The sequence below is a fragment of the Larus michahellis genome, chromosome 5, assembly GCF_964199755.1.
Source record: "Larus michahellis chromosome 5, bLarMic1.1, whole genome shotgun sequence".
Taxonomy (NCBI): domain Eukaryota; kingdom Metazoa; phylum Chordata; class Aves; order Charadriiformes; family Laridae; genus Larus; species Larus michahellis.
The window spans coordinates 24,736,483-24,761,542 of record NC_133900.1 but is presented as its reverse complement, the minus strand read 5'-3'; positions in this window follow the sequence as shown (position 1 = coordinate 24,761,542).

The following is a 25,060-nucleotide window of genomic DNA, read 5'->3' as shown; positions in this document are numbered from 1 at the left end:
ACCTGTGAATTGCCTCAAGGGAATTAGGATGATCTCTAAAAAGATGATGTGTCCAACAGCCCAGCTGAAGTGCCTCTATACCAATGCATGCAGCATGGGAAACAAACAGAAGGCATCGGTAGCCACTGCCCAGATGGAAAACTACCTGATAGCTATCAAAGAAACTTGGTGGGATGAATCACGCGATTGGAGTGCTGTGATTGATGGCTATAAACTATTCAGAAGGGATAGGGAAGGAAGGAGAGGTGGGGGAGTTGCCCTCTATGCCAAAAATGGGATCAATTGCACAGAGTTGTCTTTGAAGAACAGCAATGTGCAGGTTGAGAGTTATGGGTGAAAATTAGAGACCAAGCCAACAAAGGAAAATTTGTGGTTTGTCTACTGCAGGCCACCCAATTAAGGAGAAGAAGTTGATGAAGAGTTTGTTCTTCAACTGTAGGAAGCATCACGCTTGCAGGCCATGATCCTGATAGGGGACTTCAACCACCTGGACATCTGCTGGAAAAGCAGTACAGCAAACTGCAAGCAGTCCAGGAAACTACTGGAGTCCATTGAGGACAACTTCCCAATACAGGTGATGTAGAACCTGACCAGAGGAGAGGCACTGCTGGACCTGTTGCTCACTAATGCGGAAGAACTGTAGTCTTCTAGTGATACACAGTTTTTTAAAAAGTTTCCTAAAATGTTTTAAGGATATAGGTGAATTTATAGTAAAGTGTTATTAGAAGAATAAATTATAATAATAACTATAATAATAATAACAACTATAGCTTGCTTTTAAACTACCAGAGAACTGTTAGTAAGCTTTATCCTATAAAACTAATCCTTAGCAAATATAAACAAATCTACTTGGCAATCACAGCACTCTACATCTGCAAATCTGAGTGCTTTAGATCTTTTCAATAAGCTGTGCAATGCTTGTGATACAGGAATAACACACTCACTTTGCTGACAAAATGTCCAGAGGAAGGGATATCGTCCACAAACACGCAGCTCATCTGGGCTTCTCTGCATTTGAGTATTCAGCTCACATCAGCTGCCAACAGTCACTCAAAGCATGCTGTTAGCCTGTAAACATGACATTTGTCCACAATGCGACTAAGGTTTAAATTGTTTGCTAGGCAATATTCCAGCCGCTGCTCCTTTCTTGCATACACCTGGGCAAGACCAGAATAGGTTCCTGCTGACAGGCTAGGTACCACACAGCACTGCCACAGCCTGCCTGTGTTATGGCAGGACAGGAGACTCAACCACACACAGAATGGCATGTCATCAGAGCCTGATAAAATTATCTGTTCTTGCTAATTGGCCCAACACAAAAAGAGAAGTGATAGCTGTCACAGCCCTCCAACAGTAGATGGGAGTGTGACGGACTGAAAGTTCAAGGAATAGCACCAACTAATGAGAGTTACAGGGTTTTAGTACACAAGGAAACTCAAGCAGAGGTGTTGCCTTTCAAAGAAGTCAGACTTCAGCATCAGCTTTAAAGAGGCAAATTATATCTTTCCCCTTCTCAAGAGGAAAAACGAAGAATACCAAGAATGTGATGCACCTGACAGCAAATAAGCGCATCTCTCCACACCAAAAACTGAAGGAGGAAGTGAGAAAGAAAGGATTAAAGGATTAAAGTGAAATGGAGAGAGGGAGTAGGGTTGGTAGCCACTTGGTTGAATGGAAAAGATGGCCAGCATAAGACACTGCAAAGGGAGGTCTTGAGGACTTTCAAGGCCTGAGACTCCCACCTATCCTTCAGCCAGCTGAAGTTTTGCTGGCTCCTGCTATTTTTATTATTTTTGTGCTCCTGAGGGCCCCTACGTAGACCATTTGTCCTTGTGATGACCACTGTCCCCAGCATCATGTGCTGCAAGGTCAGATGACCAGTTGTGTCTCCACAGCCCTATAAAGCAGCACAGGCCCCTGCAAACAAGCACCTGCCATTTTCAAGCTGTAACATGAACTATAGAGCTATGAAAAGGGAGCCCAATCCTGGCTTGACAACCATGTAAACATGGCCCATTTGCCTCAACTGCTTTGAATGGCATCTTCCTCTCTAATTAGCCCCATCAGGTTGATGAAGCCACCGAAGAGTACCTCCAGTGCTAAAACACCCTCCTATTAGATTAAGTGTATGCTAAAAACACGAACAAATACTTAATCAAGCAATCAGAGGATTTGCAGATCGAGTCACCTCCATCACAAACTCCTTTACGAGATTCCATGGGGGACCTAGACTCAAAATTGCCTTTGATGTGATCTCATGCGTACTGGGAAAACGCACTTGTCTTACATCTGCACCAATAAACAGGCAGTGCATTGAGATACAAAATCAGTGGGAAACACAGCAATTTAACATACACATTTCCACACCAGCTTTCAGCAAGAAGCCAAATGCTTTGTGCAGACTGGCAATATTTAGCATTTCAGATGTGGACTTAACTGGGATGCTTGGGGCAGAGGCATGTCAGGCGTTTAAACCCCGAAACCGACTCCTCTCCCACATCAAGCAGTGCTGAGAAAAGCGTTAGCACCCTCTAGGAGTGCTAGAGGGCTAGGGTTTGTCACTCAACCAGAGGTAACTAACTCCTCCAGTTTCAGGGAGGACTTCATGGAATTGCTCTCAAATCCCTTACTTGGCACAGCCAGCCCAGTTATGACAGTAGTCATGTAGCTTTGATGACTACATGAGAGAAGGTCCTTGAGAGTTCTGCCAGCAGAGCAGATGAGACAGTAACTTTTAGTAAGCACTTTTGGTAGCACGTCACTGGAGAACAAAGAGGCAGAGCAATTTGCAGATTACACAACTGCTTAAGCCTTCCATAAGTATTTTAAAAGATAATGAGACTGTACTGATGCGTGGGAAGCTGTATCACTTGTATACAGATTTTGTCATCTCACTGGAGTTGAACCACTGGTGCCATACCAGTTTAAATCACTTGGAAATCAATATACAGGGCCTACAAAAGTGACATTAGTTTAATTAAGTTGATAAAGACTGAGGCTGCCAGTTAAGCAGATGCAGGTTTGCATGTAGGTGAAAATTGGACATTATTACCCGAATTTCCTTCCAGCTTTGATATGAAATATTAAGTATCTGAAGAGTGCATATTCCCATGTGCTTTTGCCATCTGATTTAATACTCTGCATCGTGTAGTTGTGCAGTGCACCACGCAGTTATACCAGTCTTCTTCCCAGCCCAATAAGCACGAAGAAGACAGATATATGGGGCTCTGGAACAAGCTTCCAGGAAGAGCAGTGGCAAGAAATATTACTGGTTTTAAGATGAAGTTTGGTCATGTTGTGAATGTGATCGTAAGACACTTGGGCCACTATCTACAATACTCCATTTCTTGTGTAATAATCCACCTATAGACTTGGAAAGCTCTCATAGCTGACATCTCAGTACCAGTCACTTGCTCAGCTTGGGTTTAGAGCACTATGTAGATGTACGCAAATGGGTTCATCTTATGAAAGATAGGTATATCAAAATCTTGTTCTATGTAGCAAGATAGCTCTTCAGGATCCTTTCTGCATGTGCATTGATATTAGCTCTGCACCTAATGCTATGGATCCCTTCCATATGGAGGATTTCCTTCTGTTGGTTACACTTACAATGCAAGCTTTCTGTGTAAGGACATTAGTAGTTGTGGGTACTCTTGCTTTTTGTTTCTGTTTTGCTGGATATGGAGTTGTACAGACACATACCCATGTGCTGATTTCCAGGTGCCCACTGTATCCATGGTATAGGCGATAGCTCCTTTTCCTGCTCCTAAAATAGCCTCACAAAGCACAAAAGTTTAGACACCTGTCCTTTTGAAGAACGGATGTACTTTGGTCAGTTTGAAAATCTCAGAATTCATGCAAATACAGATAACTGCTTCAGAAATGCCTTATCATCTGCAATAGCAATTAAAAAAAAAAAAAAAAAAGCAAATCGAGGATTGAGGAGGGTAGGGCATTGCTGAGACAGTTGCACACCAAAGAAGGCAGCTAGCCATCTGTTTCTTCTCTGTGGCTCTCAGCACACAGTTGAATCTCATCAAGCAGCTCTTTCAAATCATGCTCATTATCACTCTAACCAGAGATCCAGGCGGCGTGTTGTCAGGATGATATTTATGCCATGCTTGCACAGACCCAGATAGGCATGCCATACAATGAATGGGATGGCACCGTCCTGTCTCCTGCTCTGTCTTGGCATTCACTTTGCTCTCGCAGCCTGGTTTGATACAAGACTTGATGACATTACAGCTGAGTGTGTTGTATGACTGGACACAGTAACAGAACCTGTAACAAATGCATCACTGGGAAAAACAACTCTCCATCTAATGAAAATGGCATATGTCCAGGCCCGTCCTTTCAGCAATCTCAGCAGTTAACTTTGTCAGCCACGAGGTGTTGAGCACAACAGCACTGTCTAGATTTACGTGGTGGAAATAGATCTTTGTCTTTTCTCCTGCTCATGTTAATTTGCTTCTCTCAGGCATATGATTGCCAACCTAAAACTTCATCCTAACCCAAAGCTAAAATAAAGGATTCCAGTGGTTACAGGGAACACGGGTTTGCTTTATCTTCATAGAAAGGAGAAGTCTGTAGACTAAGTAGGACACACTGGACAGATGCAATTCTGTAGTGCACCTATCAGGGTAGATCAGTCTAAAGGGAATCCTGTTTGTGACCTCCAAGACTGCTCCATGGCAGGAACAGAAGAGTGGTGAGAGAGGACAGTCAGAAGATTCACTTCAACAGTGCACACTTGACCAAGGGAGCCCCTGCTAGCCCACCAGAGAAAACAAAAAACTTTGTTCCTTTGTCTGTGCCGATTTTTGTCTTTATTGTGCACACTGATGAGTTAAAAACAGCCTCTTGAGTTGGTTTGCAAAGTGTAATCATCCTGCTTATGCACTAGAAGCTCCTTGCTCTGAATTTATAAAGATGGTGGCTACCTGCCAGACCACAACATGTCTCTGATCTCACAGTGCTCAGCCAGACTTCTCATCAGCTCAGATCAGTCCCTCTACAGTGCTGCAGAGATGAGATGAGGTACTGGTTATAAAGTCCCATGCCTGTACTTCTCCATCCTTGTATATTGTATGCTGCTCCATTAAGCAAACCAAAACATGGTTTGGACAATTTCTCTCTCCCCACACACTGATTGCTGTTGACATCTCATCCAGCAAACCCCATCCCATCTCCTGTATTTTCATCACAACTGGCTTGATGAAGTGGCTTGACCTAAGCCAGTTTGAGCTTTCATTTTAAGTATGTAGCTTAAAAAGAGAACTGTCAGCATTAAGACTTTCTTGGAGGAATGCTGAGGAACATGAGTACAAAAGATGCAACTCCTTCCCTGGTATTCTGTACATTATAAAAATGAATTCCTAGGTAGCCTTCCAGTTTCTGTGACCTGCCTCTTTTGGCCAACTTGGCCACTTCTCTATAGAGAAGCTGTTACAGAACATTTTGGGATACAGCTGCCCTTTGCCATCTCCTGTACAAAAGATCAAGACAAGATTAACTCCTTATTAAAGTGCAGATATTATATAGTGGCAGGGAACAAAACTGGACTTTACATGAAAATTCAGTCCCAACTTTATCAGCGGAGAAGTTAATGCCACTTAAGTCTTTTAATGATATGATGACACTTCTTGACATTTTCATTTCTCTGAACTTGCTGAACTAGCGGCGTAACTTAATGAGGTTTAAGCCATTAGATGACAGCTGGGGGAGTAACAGTTCATATCTTTCATATGAAGCTTAATATGTAACTTTTATATCCAGAGGTGAGGAAGCAAATGACCTTTACAAGCACCTTGGAGTCACTCTACGAAGGCAGAAGGGAAAAAAAAAAAGTTCTTTCTGCAGTATGTCCTAGTAACAGTGATACACCACTACAGAGTGGTGGTAGAGAGGGTGAGGTTAGGTTATGGACTGAACTGTATTGAACTTTTCATTCAGCTTTTAGGTGGCACATGCATAGCCATAATGGCTTATCTGATGATAATGACTTACTGCATATGGTTTTGACCACCTTCACCTTCCTGTGCACTGACCTGAAATAGAAGAAACACTAGCCCAAAGGGGTGTGATTTCCATGTGGAGAAATATACAGACGGGCTCAAGAAACAGCAACTACAGGGGAAGGTCCCTGCCAATCCAGTCTGGGGGAGAAGTCCTACCTGGCCGCCAACCAATTCAGTTGGCTTAACCCTGAGTTAGCCTGAGCAAGACCAACTGATGGGACAGCTAAGAATTTGTCTCTGAGTAGTATCAGTACACTGCTCTGCATCTTACCCTCACTAGTTGTGGCAAATTCTCAGTTGCCTTAGGGAAGAGGGAAAAAGGAAGACCAAATTACACACAGAGTAAAAGAGAAAGCTAGATGTGGACAGTGTCTTCTTCCCAGGCTGTGCAGAAATAAGCAGGAGCCCTAAAGCATAGCATAAATGCAAAATAAACGTTGTGTTTACAGAGATACCGCTCGGTGATTAAGACTCTTTTTCCTGTCAGTTCTTTCCCCTAAATATTGACCAACTGCTGTTCTGCCTTTAAACAAATGGGAAACAGACAAGCTGTTGCAAAAAGTCTCCAAACACAAAGTTATATTCCTCCCTTCCCTTCTGTGAATCCAGCCCAATATGTCAATTTGCTTTTCTTAATGGCTTTTTGTTTATTTCCTCAAATGGTTCTCCTTGTGAAACTTGTCAACGTTTTGTTTTAGGTTTTTGGAGACTGCCTGTTTACTCTGTTTTAACCTATTCACAACATACCTCTTACTGCAGCCACTTTAGGGATAGCAACATGGGCTACCATGGCTCTGAGCATCAGAAGGGGCCAGTTCAGCGTGGAACTGCTCTTCTGACCCCTCTGTTACATATCAGAGCCAACCTGTGGGGACGTGATGGCATCTGCTGCAGTTGGCCTTGGCACCCCTCAGCATCCCTGCCTCTCCACAAGGCTATGACTTCTACGGCAGAGGCTGTTACTACTTCAGAGAGGACTGAAACCATCTTTGATGAGTTGAAAGGCTTTCCCCTCACTCACTGAAGGAGGTAGGGGAGATTACACAGATCTGATTATCTCAGTATGAATCCTCAGTACCAAGGAGAAAGAGAGATGTTAAGAGCAGGACAGGCCAAACATACAAGTGACTTATTCAATCAAGCCAGTGCACTGTGTGACGTATCCTGGATGGAAGGCTGACAGCACCACTCCCTGAGGTCCAGGAGGCTGGACTGGACAAGATAAAAAATGGACTGCCAAGACCAGAGGTGATTATGTTAGAGAGGATCAACTGGAAGACCAAGTGGTAGGACTTTTACACAGCCTCCACAAGGAATAATATGGACCATAACTTCAATGTAGACATATGTGGTGATTCAGGCTCGATATGAGCATCAAGAGAAGACGGGGTCTCCTGTCCCATCAGTTCCAAAAGTTAACCACATCCTGTTAATGGCACAGCCCTGCGATGGCATGGAAGATGACTAGGAACATCTTCACACCTTTTGTTCCTCCCTAGGAGATGCACGAGCAGTGACAGGAAAGAAACACTCAAATGGTTATGGAAACAGTGCTAACTTTGTCTAGGCTGCTGCAAAGCTTTAAATCATGTCTGGTCTTAGTCCTTGCTGATGAACTCTGCTCCTTGCCTGCTTGGCAGGAGCCTGAGAAGGCAGCTGGTGTTCCTGCCCAACCACCATTTGAGGGGACAGGCAGTGCCAGCACACGTGTGCACCAATACCACACTTAAAAGAAGACAGTAACTGCATTGCGGCTGTTTTTCTGGCATTACCTGGAGTGTAACAAAACAAAACCTAAAGGGTTAATTTTGTAAGAGTTGATGGCTGTTGATCACAAGCAGTACTTCTTCTTACTAGTGGATGCAAGGAGAATCTTCTGCTTCAAAACATACTAAATACCTGAGTGCCCATTACATGTGTCATTTGCTCCTCTGAAGTGTGCCTGGATGCGTGAGAGCAGTATAAATCCAAAAGTCTCTTCTTAGCTTTAACCCTGATGAATTAATCAACAGACAATATTGAAATCAGTCCCTTCTGACTGAGTGATATTTACACAAGAAAGAACGCTGGCTTCTTCATTAGTTATACATGGGTTTCATATAATTGAAGTTTCATTTTGTTGTAAGCCCTAACTAAGCTTTAGGTTAAAATACAAAGCCATTTTTGGAAGCTAGTACTAATTAGCAACACACACCTTTAATGGCCCGATCCTGGAAACTCTAAGGCCCACAAGTAATGAGATTTTAATGAGACTGTCCTCACAAATGAAATTATGAAGGGGCATTTGGTTTTGCAGAATTGCACCTTAGAGAAGCTGAGAGCATCTTTTCATAAGAAAAACAGCCAGACTGTTTAACAGCAGCAGTTTCTCAAACCAAAACCTTGGAGATACTCTGTTATTAAAAATAAACAAAACTGAAAAGCCTGTTACGAATCAATTATAAAGACCTGTAGTCCAGTAAATTTTACTTTGGAAAATGAGAAGGTTTCAAAGAGAACAATTCTGAATAACACAACCTTAGTCTTGCCAATTGCCACAATTTTATTTGTACTTTTATAATATAAGTCTTGAGGTCAAGATGTATCTGGGGGGATTTATCCTGTCCTCAGCTGACTGTCTCAGACCAGTGAGATGAACTGCCTGCACAAATATCTGTCTGTTCCACTGAGCGCAGTGACACCCTCGAGAGATAGGACAATCCAGAGAGCAATTTGTCCTGTGTTATGACCAGTGTATAAAAAAGGGGAATGAATTGCATTATGGAAGAACCAGGATACGTTCCCCAATGAGAAAGAGAGCATAGACAGCGTGCTTGGAGTGGCTACTTCACTTCTAACCTGCTGAAGCTTGAGAGATTAATTCTTCTGTAGAGTTTTGTACTGGTTTTGGCTGCCGTAGAGTTAAATTTCTTCAGAGTAGCTTGTATGGGGCCCTGATTTGGATCTGTGATGAAAACAGTGTTGATAATACAGTAAAATTTCAGTTATTGCTGAACACTGCTTAAGTAGATTTAAGGCCTTTTCTGTTTCTCATATTGCCCCACCAGTGAGTAGGCCGGAGGTGCATAAGAAGTTGGGAGGGCACACAACTGTGACAGCTGTCCCCAACTGACCAAAAGGACACTCCATACCATATGATGTGCTCAGGACTAAAACTGCAGGCGGCGGAGGCTGGCCAGGGATGCCATTGCTGGGGGACTGGCTGGGCATCAGACAGTTGGTGGTGAACAATGGAGGGTTGTTTTTCTTGGTTTTGTTTTTCTTTTTTTTCCTCTCTTTGTTGTTTTCTTTTCTCTCTCTCTCTCTTTTGTTTTTTTGTTTGGTTTTTTTTTTTTTATTATTAATCTCTCTTTATCTCAACCCAGAAGTTTTCTTATTTTTGATTCTCTCCCCTGTCCCAATGGAGGGGAGTGAGCGAGCAGCTGTGTGCGTCTTAGCTGCCTGCCAGGGTTTAACCACGACAAGTTGACTTAAAGATACCAGCTCCCAGAGTAAAATAACTGCATGAGAATTTTGAAAGCAATCAAATAAAAAGAGAAAGATGTTTCAAAGGGAGAGCTTGCAAACATGAAGAAAGAGCACCCAAAATCCCTGGAGTTCTTGGGCTGGCTTGAGAATTTTTCTTAAATAAGGAATCCTAAGTGCTTGGCAATACTGCAGCACACTTTCATGTGCCTCTTGATAATTTCTTCCTCTTCATTATCCATGAGGGCATCTTGAAGCAATAAGGATCAAATTAATACCTTGTGGCAACATGTTGCCTGATATAAATTTGACCTTATATGTGGGTTTTTTTCTCTTGCTAAAAGCAGAAGTAGCCTCTGCAGAATTCTTCTGCTGTCTGTTGAATAAATTGTACCATATGGAACACTGATTCTAGGTGTCTTCATCTGTCTTCTTTACTTTTTCAGCATAATTCAGTCTTTGGTGGCACTTTCAACTTAGGAATCACGTCATGCAGAAAATTAGGCACAAGTAGGTATGAGTTGCTCCTGAGATTGAAACCTGAGAACTGCCCTGAGAGGGCAGTTCTTTAGTGTTACCATCCCACAGAGATTCAAACGCAAAGCACAGAACTCACCCTTTCATCCAAAATTATGAGAGACTGATAATCAAAAAAATGCAATGCTGCCTCGGTATTTTGAAATGTGATTGGGAGAGTGTGTTTCACACTACTCTGCTAACTGCCAGAAACCTACAAAGAGGTTTTTCCTGATCCTATTGCAGGACAAATTTTTGGAAAAACCTGAAGGAGATGAGGCAACAAAGACAGTATAAAGTGCTGGTTCACAAGGCTGAGAACATTTACCTTGCACTATAGTGATAGACATCCAGTTAATAAAACATTCATCCAACTCTGAGCCTGGACAAACACTGGAAATATTATAACTTCTCACAAAAAAGAAAAGGTCTCCATTCTGCTTCACTGATGCAGTATTTCATAAAGCTGATAATGTAGGTCTAAGAGGATTTGGACCAACATGCTATAGGTGGTAGGATACTCAGGTGCAACCTAGGACACTTCAGGTGTGCTAATAGCTCTACTGCTATGTGTTGCTCCAGCCTTGTCTAACTAGAGGAGCACTGTCTTGGAGCAGGGACTGTTTGGATAAGATGACAATCCTGGATAGAATTCTGGATGCCACTAGCTTACAAACCATTACAACAATGTTTTGCAATGTGAGAAAAATCAAATTCAACACAGGAAATTAAACTCAGAAGCCAGCTTCAGCATCTGAACCATTAAAAAAAAAAAACCACTGGCAAGCATAACTGCTTGGCTCACTCTAGTCCGTCACTGCTCCAGCTCCAGTTCTCACTGAATCGTGCCTTCCTGCTTTCTCACCTTGAACTCACTTTGATATGTTGCATCCATCAGGCCCCGTTAGCATGTGCCCTAGTTTTCCGATTTCCTGCAGAAATGCTGTTTTGCCAGGTCTTACCTTCATATATTACATAACTCATTCCTCAAAATAACATAAAACCTAGTCCCATGAGAACGCTGCATTCCCACTTGTTTTGTGGTATTTGCTACTTCAAGCTTTGTGAGGTATCCACCACAGTACCACATGTTCCATACAGCACGGCATGTGTAATTGATTGCCAATGATGATGGCGGAAGGAAATGCATCCACTTACTGAATGGTTCCTGTCAATTATAAAATATTCTGCTTTGGCAAAATCTTTTCCCACCCACCTCTCATCTGGGCTCTCTGGGACCTTGGGAAGGACTTTATTAGTCCACTGCCAATGACATCTTGAGTTACAAGATTGCACATTGGACTGGGGGACAAGGAACTGTCAGGTAATCCCATGCCCCTGCACAGATGTCAGTCTTGTGGTTTTGACAAGAAAAGTTCCTGGGGAATGATACCAAAACTCATTAAAGAAGAATCACACCCAGGACGAAGACTGTAGGAGATCTTGTATGCTGTTTGTAATCACTGTGGTACATCATCCTCTCAGAGGTGACAGAAGTCTGCAGGACCCTGATCCATTCATGGCTTTGGATAAAGGAGAACAGAGAAAAATGGTTACTCCATTCTTATGGGGATAGACCAGTGGAGGCTAAGCTGTGCTTGCAGGCTCCCTTTTCATGCAATGGCATAAGAGCCTTGTCTATATTACCAAGATCTTCTCACCGGGGGAGAGTGAAGCACAGAAGTAAGCAGCTACCAGGCAACCTGGGCAATATTTAGAACCTCTGTGGGAGCAATCCAGCCTGGAATGAGAGAGAGCGAGCAATGGGAGATCATGCCTGAGAAAACAAGTCTCTATGTATGGGTGTGAAAGCCCTGTACAAGCTAAGCATGCCCCCTAAGCCAGCCTCCACAGCTTAAGAGAGCGTTAAGAGAGTGCACCCCAAGGCAGGAGCTGCTTTTTTCACTGATTCTTCATCTGTCCCAATCCAGGGAAGCGCAGTTACCCCTCACATTCAACTCAATATCACAATCTCTAGCCATGAAGGGTACGGTGGAGGGGTGGCAGATGCCTCTGCACTGGTAGAATGTCCCTTTGCATTACTAGAGTGGCGTGCAGAGGGACGTGGCTCATCAGACAGCTGTCCATCTCTCCCCAAGCACAGAGAAGTGCCATGCTCATGTCCACAGCAGCAAGGAGTAGGCTGCGGGAAGAGGGAAGGGGGCAAGGAGAACAGGCACAAACTCTTCCTTCAGAAGTGGTGGGAGCATGATGGTTGTGTCAGGCACGTTACAGAAGCAAGTCTGAGCTGGACTCCCTTTCCCCCAAAGCTCTATCCAAAAAACCCCTTTTGTTTAGTACTGTACCTCTGAAACAGGCCAACCACAGCAGACTGAACACAGAGGAGCAGTGAGCTGTGCTATAAAGACTGAATAATGAAGCTGCTCTAGAAACTATAAGACACTCCTCCAGCCCAAGATTGCTTGGACTAGTGGGCAGGAAGTCAAATTAATCACCTAATCATTTTTGGCTGCCCCTTGTCACCTCTGTGGCTTGTCAAAGGCACTTTCCAGGGTACCAAGCCCAGGAACCATATCAGGTAAGCAAGCTGTGTCTAGGCAGACAAACCAACAGTAGGTTCTGCTAATGCACAGTGCCAGCTGCCAGCCTTGCACCTAGCTGACATCTCAGATAAAACCCCTATTACTTCTCAGTGAGGACTGAGCTGCTGCCATTCTTAGCCTCCTCAGCTACAGGATCTCCTTTGAATTTGCACTGAGCTAACATGAAGTGGGGACCACTGGAGCCAGATACCAACTGTCAGGCTTATTGTTGTGGTCTAAAAATCACAATTAACAGAGTAGAATGACTCCAGCTGTCAGTCCAAGCACTCCCATGACTACTAGCTTTAGCTGGTGGCCTTCCATCCAGATGGTTTTCCTGAGGAACTCACCAGGAGGAGTTGATGTTGACACTTGGCACTAGCAAAACATTCAGAGTTGGTGAGCTTCCCATCCTACCTTGGAAAGTGTGACACACTCATTCACCAGGGTCGCTGCTCCTTGCAGTGCTGACATGAAGAGTCATACCATGCTCTCCTATCACACACCTTCTGGAGAGCCAGGGAGTGAGTGAGAGAACTGGCCAACCACCAGGATGAGGGGAGAGCAGTGGACGTTGTCTACCTCGACTTCAGTAAGGCTTTTGACACTGTCTCCCATAACATCCTCATAGGTAAGCTTAGGAAGTGTGGGTTAGATGAGTAGACAGTGACGTGGATTGAGAATTGGCTGAATGGCAGAGCTCAGAGGGTTGTGATCAGCGGCGCAGAGTCCACTTGGAGGCCTGTGACTAGGGTTGTTCCCCAGGGGTCAGTACTGCAAGTGCAATACAAAAACAGGGACAAAGCAAGGGGCCTCTTAGAGTTACAACCTCCAGCTACGTGCCTCCGTCTTCTCTCCTGAGTTCTCCTGAAGACATTTTGAAGAAATGTTTCTGCTTCTGCTCTGAACCTGGCTTTTGTTTCTGATGGCCAGTTTGCTGGATAGCTGCATTTATTGGTGGTATGATGGATAGGAATAGCTGCATGAGCTCAGTGTTCTGCAACAACAGCAGTGCCAAACTTCCCACAAGCACAGCCTTCGGCTGACTGATGTTCACAACAATAGAGTGAGCAGAAACAGCTAAAAGGGAAGTAGCCACAACCTCCCACCACCGGTGGGAATAGGACCCTGAGTTACAGTTTACCGTTAATCAAAGAGTCTGACACAAACATCCCTGTGGTTCTTAGACAGGGAGACAGAAAATTATATATCAGTGCTTCCTGGCACAACAATCTCATATTCTTTTATGCCCAATGCACTGGAAATATGCTTTACTTGGCTTTTGAGGCACTGGGTAATCAAAACCTCATGCATTCATACAATACAATCACTGAATTCCAGGTTTAAAGGTGACATAAAATGTAACCCACCCTCAGTCAGCAGTCTTGTCTCAGAAGGCAGCTTCCACTATTCCTTCCCTCTCACCCTACAGATTCAGTTCCGTAGATACAATAGCTGAATGCTTTCATCTACGTGCAGGCTACTCAACCAAGGATGGGGCTCGCCTGGGAACTGGATTGGCCAAGCATGGCTTATATGGCATGAGAAGGGACACTCAGGTGCTTCCACAGAGATGACTAGAAGACATCAAAATGTCACAGAGGTGACAGACAGCTGAAGGGAAATGAAGAGGCGGCTGACAGATTATGTGTGCTCCCCAGGCTGCATTGGGCCTGGAGTCGGACTGGGCCCTGGCTCCAGCCCTGGCTCCCATGGCTTTGCACTTCCGTGATTTGAGCATTTAGGGTACAATCATTTGCAAAATATAACCACTTCTTTCCCTTGTCAGAGACAAGATAATCAACTAGCCTGACAACAGGTTCACAGCTAATTTGTCACCCTGGTGCCCAACAAAGATAGGGTTGGGAAGCTGGTTGGGTTTGGGAAGATTCCCTTCATTGTATGTAGTCCAAAGCCACCATCCAGGCTGGTTCCCACAGCTCTGACCAGCTCCTTCCAGTGATGCTTCTGGGCTGTGTGGGCTAGACTCAGGCAGCAGCTGGCCTGCAGAAAAATGTTAACTAAGGAGCTGTGAGTTGGGATCTGGGGGCCTAGGAGTTAGCTCTTTTCTGGAACTGGCCTGCTCTGTCATTTGCATGTCTACTTATCTCTTCAGCTTTGTCTGCCCCATCTGTTTTGACTGGAAATTACAAGAGAGTTACCTTTCCTTGTGACCACCAACGCAGCTGTATCGTAAAAGCTTCCTGGGGAGCTATGGCTACTGGTGAATTAAAAGCACTATATTTTAAAAAATTATAAATCAACTTACACCTTGCACTTTGCAGGACCTCCGTTGGGAACAGGCAGGAAGACTGCAAATGTTGCCAGGTGGGAAAGAGAGCCTTGAGTATCTCTGTCATCACCCTGTGGATTTAGGCAGATGATCTTAATTCAGTCCCTTCCAACCTAGGCCATTCTATGATTCTATGACAATCACTTCCTTGGTCCTGCTGGACACACTATTTCTGATACAAGCCAGGATGCTATTGGCCTTGTTGTCCACCTGGGCACGCTCATATTCAGCCAGCTGTCGACCAATACCCCCAGGTCCTATAATAATAATGGTAAATTAACATACAAAATGAGCAATGCAATACAATTGTTCAGCCCCTGATGACTGATTGTCCAGTCCATCTTGAGCGCTGATCACAGATTCCTGCTCCCCGGCCAACTCCCGTCTATATACTGAGCATTACATCTAAGGTATGGAATATTTCCTTGGCTAGCTTGTCCTGTCTGTGCTCCCTCTCAGCTTCTACGGGAAGCCGAAAAATTCCTTGGCTTAATATAAGCATTACTTAGCAACAACTAAAACAGTACGTGTTATCAACATTATTCTCACACAAAATCCAAAACACAGCAGCTACTAGGAAGAAAATTAACTCTATCCCTGCTGAAACCAGAACAGGTGGGAAAATGGTAATGATGCAAAGTGCTAGAATAAAGCTCATTTTTTAAATAATTCTAAGTTTGCTTAATTACATTAACATTTTTCACTGAATATTAAACTAGCTGAAGGTGTCAGGGGAAATACCCTACACAGAAAAACAAAAGGCAAGGCATGGACTACAAGAGCATCCCTTTTGTCTTTCATTGAGCAGCGTAATTAAATTAAGTAGGATTGATTGAGTGTCAGACATCTGCAGGAGTAATTCCCTAACTTCATTAATGCCATTGCACCTGCAGAAGCCTTGGTGGTAATTTCTTTCACAAGTGATCTAACAAGAGTCTGGTGATGAGCTAGTGATGTGGTATGAAACCAACACACAGGGAAGTTGCTCCTGTAGCTGCTGTGCTCCATGTACCAGTGGAATAGCTCAGGTACAGCTGGGCTGCTTTGGCAGCACATGGACCAAGGAAAAACAGGGGTGACAGAAGGATGAAGGAACAGAAGGGGATCAGTCACAACTTCTGTCAGCTAATGCAACGCACCAGGAGTGGACCATGTGGCTCAGAAAGCAGAAGAAATTTCTCAAGAAAACAAGGTAAAACAGATGAGCAGGTGCACAATTAAGTTCTGAAAAGATGCTGATAATAGCCCCCTCATCTGAAAATAACTATTCTCTATAAGCTATGGAAATATAAGGAAGTGAAAATAAGGTAGACGTGATGTTGGGTATTTCTTTTGTTTGTCTGCTTAACAAAGAGAGATCAGATCTTTCCACTAATCCAGAGTGACTGCAAAACATTGTCCTCGTTTAATCACCCACTGACAACTGCCAGGCTCCTTTTGCATGGAGCTGGAAGAGCAGCTGGGCTGGGTCCTATCAAAGGGCCATCTAGCCCATGTCCTGTCTTCGACAGGGACCAGCAGTGTAATCCTGGGGAAGGAGTACAGGTAATGCTGTGCTGTTTTAGATAGGTATGACAGCCTGTAATAAAATACTAGAACAGACCTCAGATACTGTAATTGAGTAATACTATACTTCCAGCACCTTCCCACCTGCAATTCAGAGACTTCCTCAGCTGCAGTTGGTGCTTGAGTCTTCATGGTTAATAAAACACAATGGAATTTTGTTTTCCATGCATTTGAGCCCTTTATGCCGCCATTTAGGTCTTTAAAACCTCGGCCTCCTGGGACAAGGAGGTCCATAGTTAACCATGTGCCAAGCATAAAGAATTATTTCTTTTTCTTTGGTTTAAATTGCTCTCCAAGGGCTTTGTTCTTCCTTTTGGAGTACCTATTGCCTAACCATTCTCTTCAGAGATTCTTCCATTGTAGGGCTCACTCATATACCCCCTCTTTCCAAGGTAAAGTTCTCGGCTATTCAGTCCCTCCTTGCATGTAAATCATTCCATTTTGCAGATAATTCTTGTTATCCTGTCTGTCTCTTTTTAAATTAACTCTATCTTCTTTTAAGACAAGGGAAGTAGAGCTACCTAGGTGTCCCGGAAGTGTAAGACCAACAAAAGATAGTAAAAAGAAAAATAAAACAGGTTTTAATGGTGTCACGAAAAAAAAAGGTAGAATGGTAAAAATTAACAGGGATCTTGTACTACAAACACTGCAGCAGACATAACTTTTTACAGGTTCAGGATGTCAGTTGGGAGCAATTACTACACTGTGCATATTAACTCTAATCTTAGAATGATGATTCAAAATGTGCAAACCACTCACCTAAAAGGCGAGGACTCTCAATCCCAGGGAAGATACTTTGGGTGACATCTCAACGCAAAGGGAGCGTTTCTGATAGCTGACCCACTGCTCCAAGGAGAACCACTGAAAAGAGGGTCTCCTGCAGGGAGGGGTCTTTTATAGCCTGGTCAGAGCTGAACTGTGGTCATCTATTGGTTGTGGTCACATAGTTTTCATTGGTTGAGGGGTCTCTGAGGTAGGCTCGTTGGCTGAGGTGGTCTCTAGGGCTTGAGTTTCTGGGGTATGTGGCTGGGGGTTGTTTGCCTACATGACCAGCAGCTCACATGCTTCCTGCCAAACAAGCCACCATGGCCCTGTACATCCAAGTTAGACCCATGGGGAGGGGGTACTCCTGCCACACTAACGTATCAGATCTTCGAACCTCAGCGTACAATATGCCTACAATGAATGAATAGCCTGTGTGGTGTGCTCTTCATATCTCCTTGTGCACTGGTGAACATGAGGTTGATGTCTTTGGAAGTCTATCAACAGGACACCCTATCTACTTCTCTTGAGAATATCCCTGCACATGCGTAGCTGGGATTGCTTTTTTCACTTGTGCATTACGTTGCCTTCAACAAGACTGAGCTGTATCTTTCATGTTCTCACCCACACTATTCTCCAATATCCTTCTGCAGTTCCCTACCATTATCCTTAATAGTTATCATCTTAAATACCTTCTGGAATGGACATTGTCATTTCACTAAGCTGCTGTACTGTGCTGGAGCCATTGGGGAGCCAGGGGAAGCTTCAGGGAGCCAAGCTGTCCTTCACTAATACCAGGGTAAGGCTGTTAAAGGCATCCTTGACCCCAGTGTATCTGTGCGGTGTGAAGATTTGAATTTGAATACCTGATTGCAGTCTGTCTCTCTAATGATTATGTATCTAATGCTGGGACAAATAGGGACATAAAATCCTGTTTTCATCCAGTTCAGCCAGTATCAGAAATATATTGCATCCTTCCCTGAGCAGGAAAACTTGTCATACTTGTACTGGTTTCTGGCCTGTATTAGCCATTCCTTAATCAAATCTGAGAATGATGCAGCTTTTCTCTAGGTGAATACCCTGTGAAGCTCTCTCTCCTCTAGCAGTTTGCCTATTTTAATAATCCAAGAGGTTCTGACTGTCTTTGTTGCTCCCCAACCCCGTTTCAAATGGGATGGTATTTTACCTCTGAATTCAGCATGGAACTCCCACAGACCAGATGAGCTATCATTCCCTCTTAAAAAAAAAAAAATAAAAATTTCAGTTGTCGTAGGGTAAGAACACTTCTCACCTTTCAGAGGAAGTTGAATTGGTTCCCTCATCAGTGGGCTGGGGCGGGGGGAGTGTGACAGGAGATAACTTCTGGCCAAATACTTCATGAGATCAGTCTGACGAAGATGCAATTTGCAGACCAAGGTAAACATCAAGGTGTTAGGCCCGGACTTCTGGATGTACCAACCAAAGTGGTTAAACTTGTGTTCTTCATCTGATTACCCTTTTCAGAAGGAGGTAGTGAACAAAGTAATGTTCCAATCGCTGTGTAAGGCCATCAGTGTCCTTCCGTAACAATTGCAAGAACAATTTTGCAAGAGTCGGGGTTAGAATCAGAACGCACATCTGACAGCCTCTGGGAATAAGAACTGTGACTGAGCAGCAGGTCCCGTACCAAGGTGTTGCAAGAAGTGCCCGATTTGGATACATGTCGACAAAGTAATGACAAACTGAACGGAGCATAAAGGAAAGGGGAGGACAGAAGCCGGGCACTATCGGAAGCACTCCCATAATCTGCCCAACTGTATGAGTGAAAGAATAGGGAGAGGAGAGGCAAGGAGAGGAGAGGAAAAAGAAGGCAAACGCAAAATAACACATGTTGTCAGACAGTCTCTAGAAAGATCCTATCTTCCTGGAAATTACAGCAAAACAGAATTTAGATGAGCCGTTGGGCTATCTATGAAATTATAATGAGACGTTGGAGAGGAGCAAGGTAAGATAAGTGTAGATAAGGAGGAAATTGTGGGATCTCATAGATAAGGGGGGAAACCTGGGAAATTAAGCTGTTGGATGTGTCAGTGTTTGAAACACTCGGAAAACCTTTTCAGTGGAGAGAAAAAGAGGCAGAGAAAAGGGTTTGAGGTTACAGGATATAGACAGCAAAAGGTGTTGTTCCATAAAGTCAGTACTGAAGGAGCTTTGAGAAGGAGCAGCCTCAAAGCAGAAAACTTGTTGTTTGGCTTTGAGCTTTGAAAACACACACACACACACCCTTCCCAAACAAATCCTGCATTTCAGCAAAGCAGGGAAGTAAAAATAAACCTATTGGAACAATATGCTAAAGAAATTGCTCCATTCAGCCATCTCTAAGGCAGTTGAAGATGTGCAGAGCAGAAAACCCTCTTTTTTTCGTTAAACAAGAGAAACCATTATCCCCATATGTGACAGGAAGGATTTATTAACCAGCAAGCACATTGCAGGAAATGATGAAGCAGCAGACATCATAGGCCCTTGGTCAAGCCATTCACATTGCTTTTCTTTTGAATGACAAATACCTAAAGATAATCCAATTATCCTTTTATCTTATTGCAATCCAGTTGTCCTATTATTTCTTTCAGGGAAGCATCCTTTCTCTAAGGGAGTCTGAGCACAGTTACTTTGTCTCCAGCGGTATCTAACATCTTAAGATTCACATCTCGGGGAATTTGTGAGGCAAGAGAACACATTTTCAGGACCAGTATATGAGGGGATTCCTATTCAAACACCAAAAACCTTTAGAAATCACCAGCTAGACGCATCGGTACAATAGATAGGTGGTGAACATATGAGGAATAAACAGCTGAACTCCCTTTGTCTCCAGTCCAGATTCATTTCATCCCTGTTTCCTCTTGAGCATCAAGAGTCACGCAAAGTGTAAAAAACAAATCCAGAAACAAGCTACAATGGAGCAGCAATGGAAAGGGAAGGAAACAGGTAGCACTGAGAGGACTAGCTCATTCCACTCCTGTATGATTTTTCTGCTCAGAATGACCTGCAGAAACTGCAACAAAGACCCAGCAGGGTCACAGTTTAAGTTAAAGTCTGCCTCATGCCTGACTGAATAAAAATACAAATCCTAAGGAGTTTCTAGGAAAAAATTACTTTCAGGGTCACTGGAAAAGGATGATCTTAGGAAATGACAGATTTTTATTTAAAAAAAAAAAAAAGGTTTGGTGAATCTCTGATGAAACATATACTTGGCTTAACCATATCCACCTAATTTCATATCTACATACAGTAGGCTTGTGAGCCCAAGTGCACTCTCTGCAGTCTGGGCCAATGTTTGGGCTGCAGAAGTCCTGTTTCCACGAAAAAAAAGCCTGGCTCACATCCCTGCTATTAGAGCTTCCCTTTTTCTTGCTACAAAGATCAGTGAGCTCCCAGGGCTCCCAGTGCTTCTTCAGCCTGTGAGAGCTGATAAATACAGGGCACTTATGATCCTGTGCTCCCAAGCTCAGTGTCACTTCAGAACAAGCTCACTAAAATGTTCCCACTGCTCTGAATGTTGTCCCCTCCCAACAACCTTTCTCTCCCGCTAAAAAAACGTAAAACAAAACAAACCAAAACTCACGAAGTTCAACAAGGCCAAGTGCAAAGTCCTGCACCTGGGTCACAGCAATCCCAAGCACAAATACAGGTTGGGCGGAGAATGGCTTGAGAGCAGCCCTGAGGAGAAGGACTTGGGGGTGCTGGTGGACAAGAAGCTCAACATGAGCCAGCAATGTGCGCTCACAGCCCAGAAAGCCAACTGCATCCTGGGCTGCATCAAAAGAAGTATGGCCAGCAGGTCGAGGCAGGTGATTCTGCCCCTCTGCTCCACTCTGGTGAGACCCCACCTGGAGTACTGTGTCCAGCTCTGGAGTCCTCAGCACAAGAAGGACATGGACCTGTTGGAATGGGTCCAGCGGAGGGACACGTAGATGATCAGAGGGCTGTAACACCTCTGCTATGAGGGCAGGCTGAGAGAGTTGGGGTTGTTCAGCCTGGAGAAGAGAAGGCTCCAGGGAGACCATATAGCAGCCTTCCAGTACCTAAAGGGGGCCTACAGGAGAGATGGGAAGGGACTCTCTATCAGGAAGTGTAATGATAGGACGAGGGGTAACGGTTTCAAACTGAAAGAGGGTAGATTTAGATTAGATCTTAGGAAGAAATTTTTCACTGTGAGGGTGGTGAGGCACTGGCACAGGTTGCCCAGGGAAGCTGTGGATGCCCCATCCCTGGAAGTGTTCAAGGCCAGGCTGGATGGGGCTTTGAGCAACCTGGTCCTGTGGAAGGTGGCCTGCCCGTGTCAGAGGGGTCAGAACTAGATGATCTTTAAGGTCCTTTCCAACTCTAACCATTCTATGATTCTAAAGAATCTACAGTTTGTTGTGAAAGGGACCAAACTTTTTCAGGATTTCAGAATTTCTTGGAAAAGAAGGATTTTATCTTTCAGCCAGCGCTGCTCTTTCTGCTCTTTCCCCTCTCCAGCAGCAACTGTGAAATTTCAGCCTGCAGAAGTGGTCCAGGTGTTGGAGAGCCACAAAACTTGCCTACTTTCACAGTGATCAGAACTGAGCATTTGTTCTTGAAACCAGCCATCCCAAATTGTGTATGCACTGGCTGCACATGCAACAAGATATACTCTGTGGATGAGTACCAACCCAGTCCTGCTGATATCCACCCGGTGTCACTCACTGTAATGGATCTCTGTTTATTGGATCCCAATTGTCCTTTCCTTTTTGGCTGACTCTGTACCTCTTATAGCCTTCAGTAATCCCTACCTTCTCTACCTTAACTAGTAATTTCTCCCATGGCGCCATGTTTAATGTTTTACCAAAGTGCCGGTTTGCCTCCGTTCTCATGTCATAAATGTTGGTGACTTCATCAAAGACAATTACCAGCTCAGTCTGAGCCATCTGCTCTAGTAAAAGTATGCTGTGATGCTTCCTATTAGACTAGCATTTCCAGGTCTTTGGTTACATGTTCCTTCACAAGTTGCTCTAAAACCTTAAATGATATTAAGGTCATACTTAAAGGTCTGCAGCTCTCAAGGATGTTCTTTTCCCTCCTTCTTTTTAAAGTTAAGTATCTCTTCTGCTGTTCTCCAGGTCAAGTTGAGAAATTTGTTAAAAACCTCTGTTTCTGACTTTGCAATTTCATGCACTGGATGTTCAGGATTTGCAGTTTATCAGCTCACCCTTCACCTTCAGCTAGTGCACATCAAAATCCCAAAGTCCAATTCCCCACTCCAAGAGGAGCATTTGATTTCTGTTCATTCATTGCCATTTAAAATCTTTACCTTAGTTCAACATCATCATAAAAAAACTGAGACAAAATACCAGGCCACTCCAAATTTATGTCCTCCCTGTATTCAGCATCACTCTGTTTTCCATTGTTCTCCTTTTATTTTGAAAGGACAAACCTTTGACTACTGGCATCAATCTTTTCTCAAGGTCTAATCTGGCATGATTCTTGGCAATCCTCATTTTACCCCTCTAATTCCTGACGTTTTAGCTGTGATCTTGCCAATCAGTTTTCTTTTCCTTGTAATATCTGTGCTTATTCCTAGTATCGGTATCAAGACAGCTGGTGGTGTTCATCCCTAGACAGTTTTCCCTTTGCCTGGGGCATGAATTCCTGCTCCTAAACTTTGGCGTCTTTGTGCTTGTTCTTCCTTTTAAATTAAACTGGATTACTCCATAATTATATGTTTCAGGGTTATTTATTTCTTCTAATCAATATATTTTTTTTAAAACATATTCACTCCCGCCACATACAGTATTGAAATGTCTTCATTTCTCATTTTTTCATTGTGGACTTCACAAAGGAATTGATGACCTGTCACATCCAGGATTATTTGTGTCCTTCCACTGTTGGTAGTAGTTGTTCTCCAGACTATTGCCAATGACTTAAAATCTCTTCTCCTGACACAATTCCCCAAGAGAGTTTTTGTGTAATGCTGTTACAGAGGTCTTTGTTTAAATCCAAACCTGGTTCTGGGGAGCCTACAGCAGAACTTTTATGTCATCCCATTCTCTGCTCTCTGTTTTATCCAGACTGTGCCTTGCTAGTGCAAACCAAAACTCTGCTGCTAATGTAAAGCCTTACTCCGCCGCCTTTCCCAGACAGTGCGTGCCGTTAAGGACTGAGTTTTCTCCTTGGCTTGTCCCAGTAGGTTTTGGGCTCACATCCAGCATTGCATTCAGCATGAGTTACTCTAGCTCCGCTTTTCAGTTTCCTGTAACTGGTTGGGCAAGATAGAGCAGGTCTGTGCAAGGATGGCAGTATTGAAGACCAGCACTTGGCAGTATTTAAGTTCCTATTCGGGACCAAGAAGATGCAGAAGAAATAGTATGATATCCAGGACAATGTTGTCACCTGTTACCCCACCGGGGCTCATCTCACCAGGGCACTAGTTGCCTTAGTGCCCTGCCAGCTTATGATACAGTGATTTTACAGCCTTAGGCAACACTCAGCCCTCTCAGGCACTGTAGGAATACTGCAGATGGCCAGGGTTCACACTGCCATTCCATTACAGGGCTTTGATTACAGCAGAGCCAGGTAGGTGTTATCCTGACTCTCCACACAGCCCTGATGGCACACCTGACTTGTGTTTTGCAGAACAGCCTGTGAGGGGTCAGTCTAGGTCCCTCAGTATTGTGCTAAACTGTAGGGGCATATATTTCACTTTAATTCTAAAGGTTACAACATAGTGCTTATTTACAGTTTCCTGATTACATCTTGGTATGTAAAGCAATAATCAATTAAGCAATAAAGACTTATGAAAGGACAAATTAATAATTTTCCACTCGATTCTATCCCACTAATTAAAGATTTTTCACTATTAAGCTCTGTCTCTTAACATCCAATATGAAGTAATATTTGTCCTTTAATTTTTACATTCACTTAAATCAATTTTCATTTCTTTTCAGTTGAAAATCATTTTCTTTTTTTGCTTTCCGTTTAGATTAGAAACACCCTAAGGGAATTTGTTTATTTTTTCTGTAAAAATGTCACTCATGTTAATTTGATAAATGTTTTTAGATGTGTTGAGCTGCAGAATAATTACAAGAATGGCAAGTTAATTACTTCAAAATTCTAAGGAACATTTCTTTTAAAATTCCTAATTGAATACACTACCCTGAACAGCAGTTTTGTTTATTTTCAGCACAGGAATAATTTTCTGTTAATTTCCCAGATCATATGCATTATAGTTTGCAAGAACTTTCACATAAAGTAACAGCTACCAGAGAGGGAAACTTCAGTGTTTCAACATGAATATTCCTGTACTGTCGGAAATAATGGCAGCATATCTAGTAAATCATAATGGCAGTTTGGCATCTTTGCACCTCTTAGAATTTGGGCTTCCGTGATGTGATTTTTGGCAAAAGAAAGTTGATGGTGGTACAGGAATTCAAGCATTCTTTTGAGAAAGCCACCTTAAAATCTACAGTGTCTCCCTTCTCCTAACAGGTCTGGCTCAGAGAGATGAATGTTCCCTGGAGAGGGACTTACCCTCCACATCTTCCCTCTTGAGCTGGTCATACCTGAGATAGATGTACCTGCCTGAATGTGCCTGCTAATTTCAGGCCAATATGAAATCTCTATAAGCAAAGCAACTTTTTTCTCTACCTATTTTCTGGTTTTGTTCCAGAAACAAAAAATAATCAACATCCCCAACATTAAAAGTATTAAATAACAAAATCAGAGCTCTGTTAATAAGCTAAGCGCATTTTGGCTGCTACATTAGATGCATGTTGTCATCATAACCTTATTAGAGCTATCTTCATAATCTTGTTAATGTTGTCAGCATAACCTTGCAACACTAACTGAAGTTGTAATAAGCCCACAAATTTTGAAAGTATTCCTTGCCACACATGGTTTTA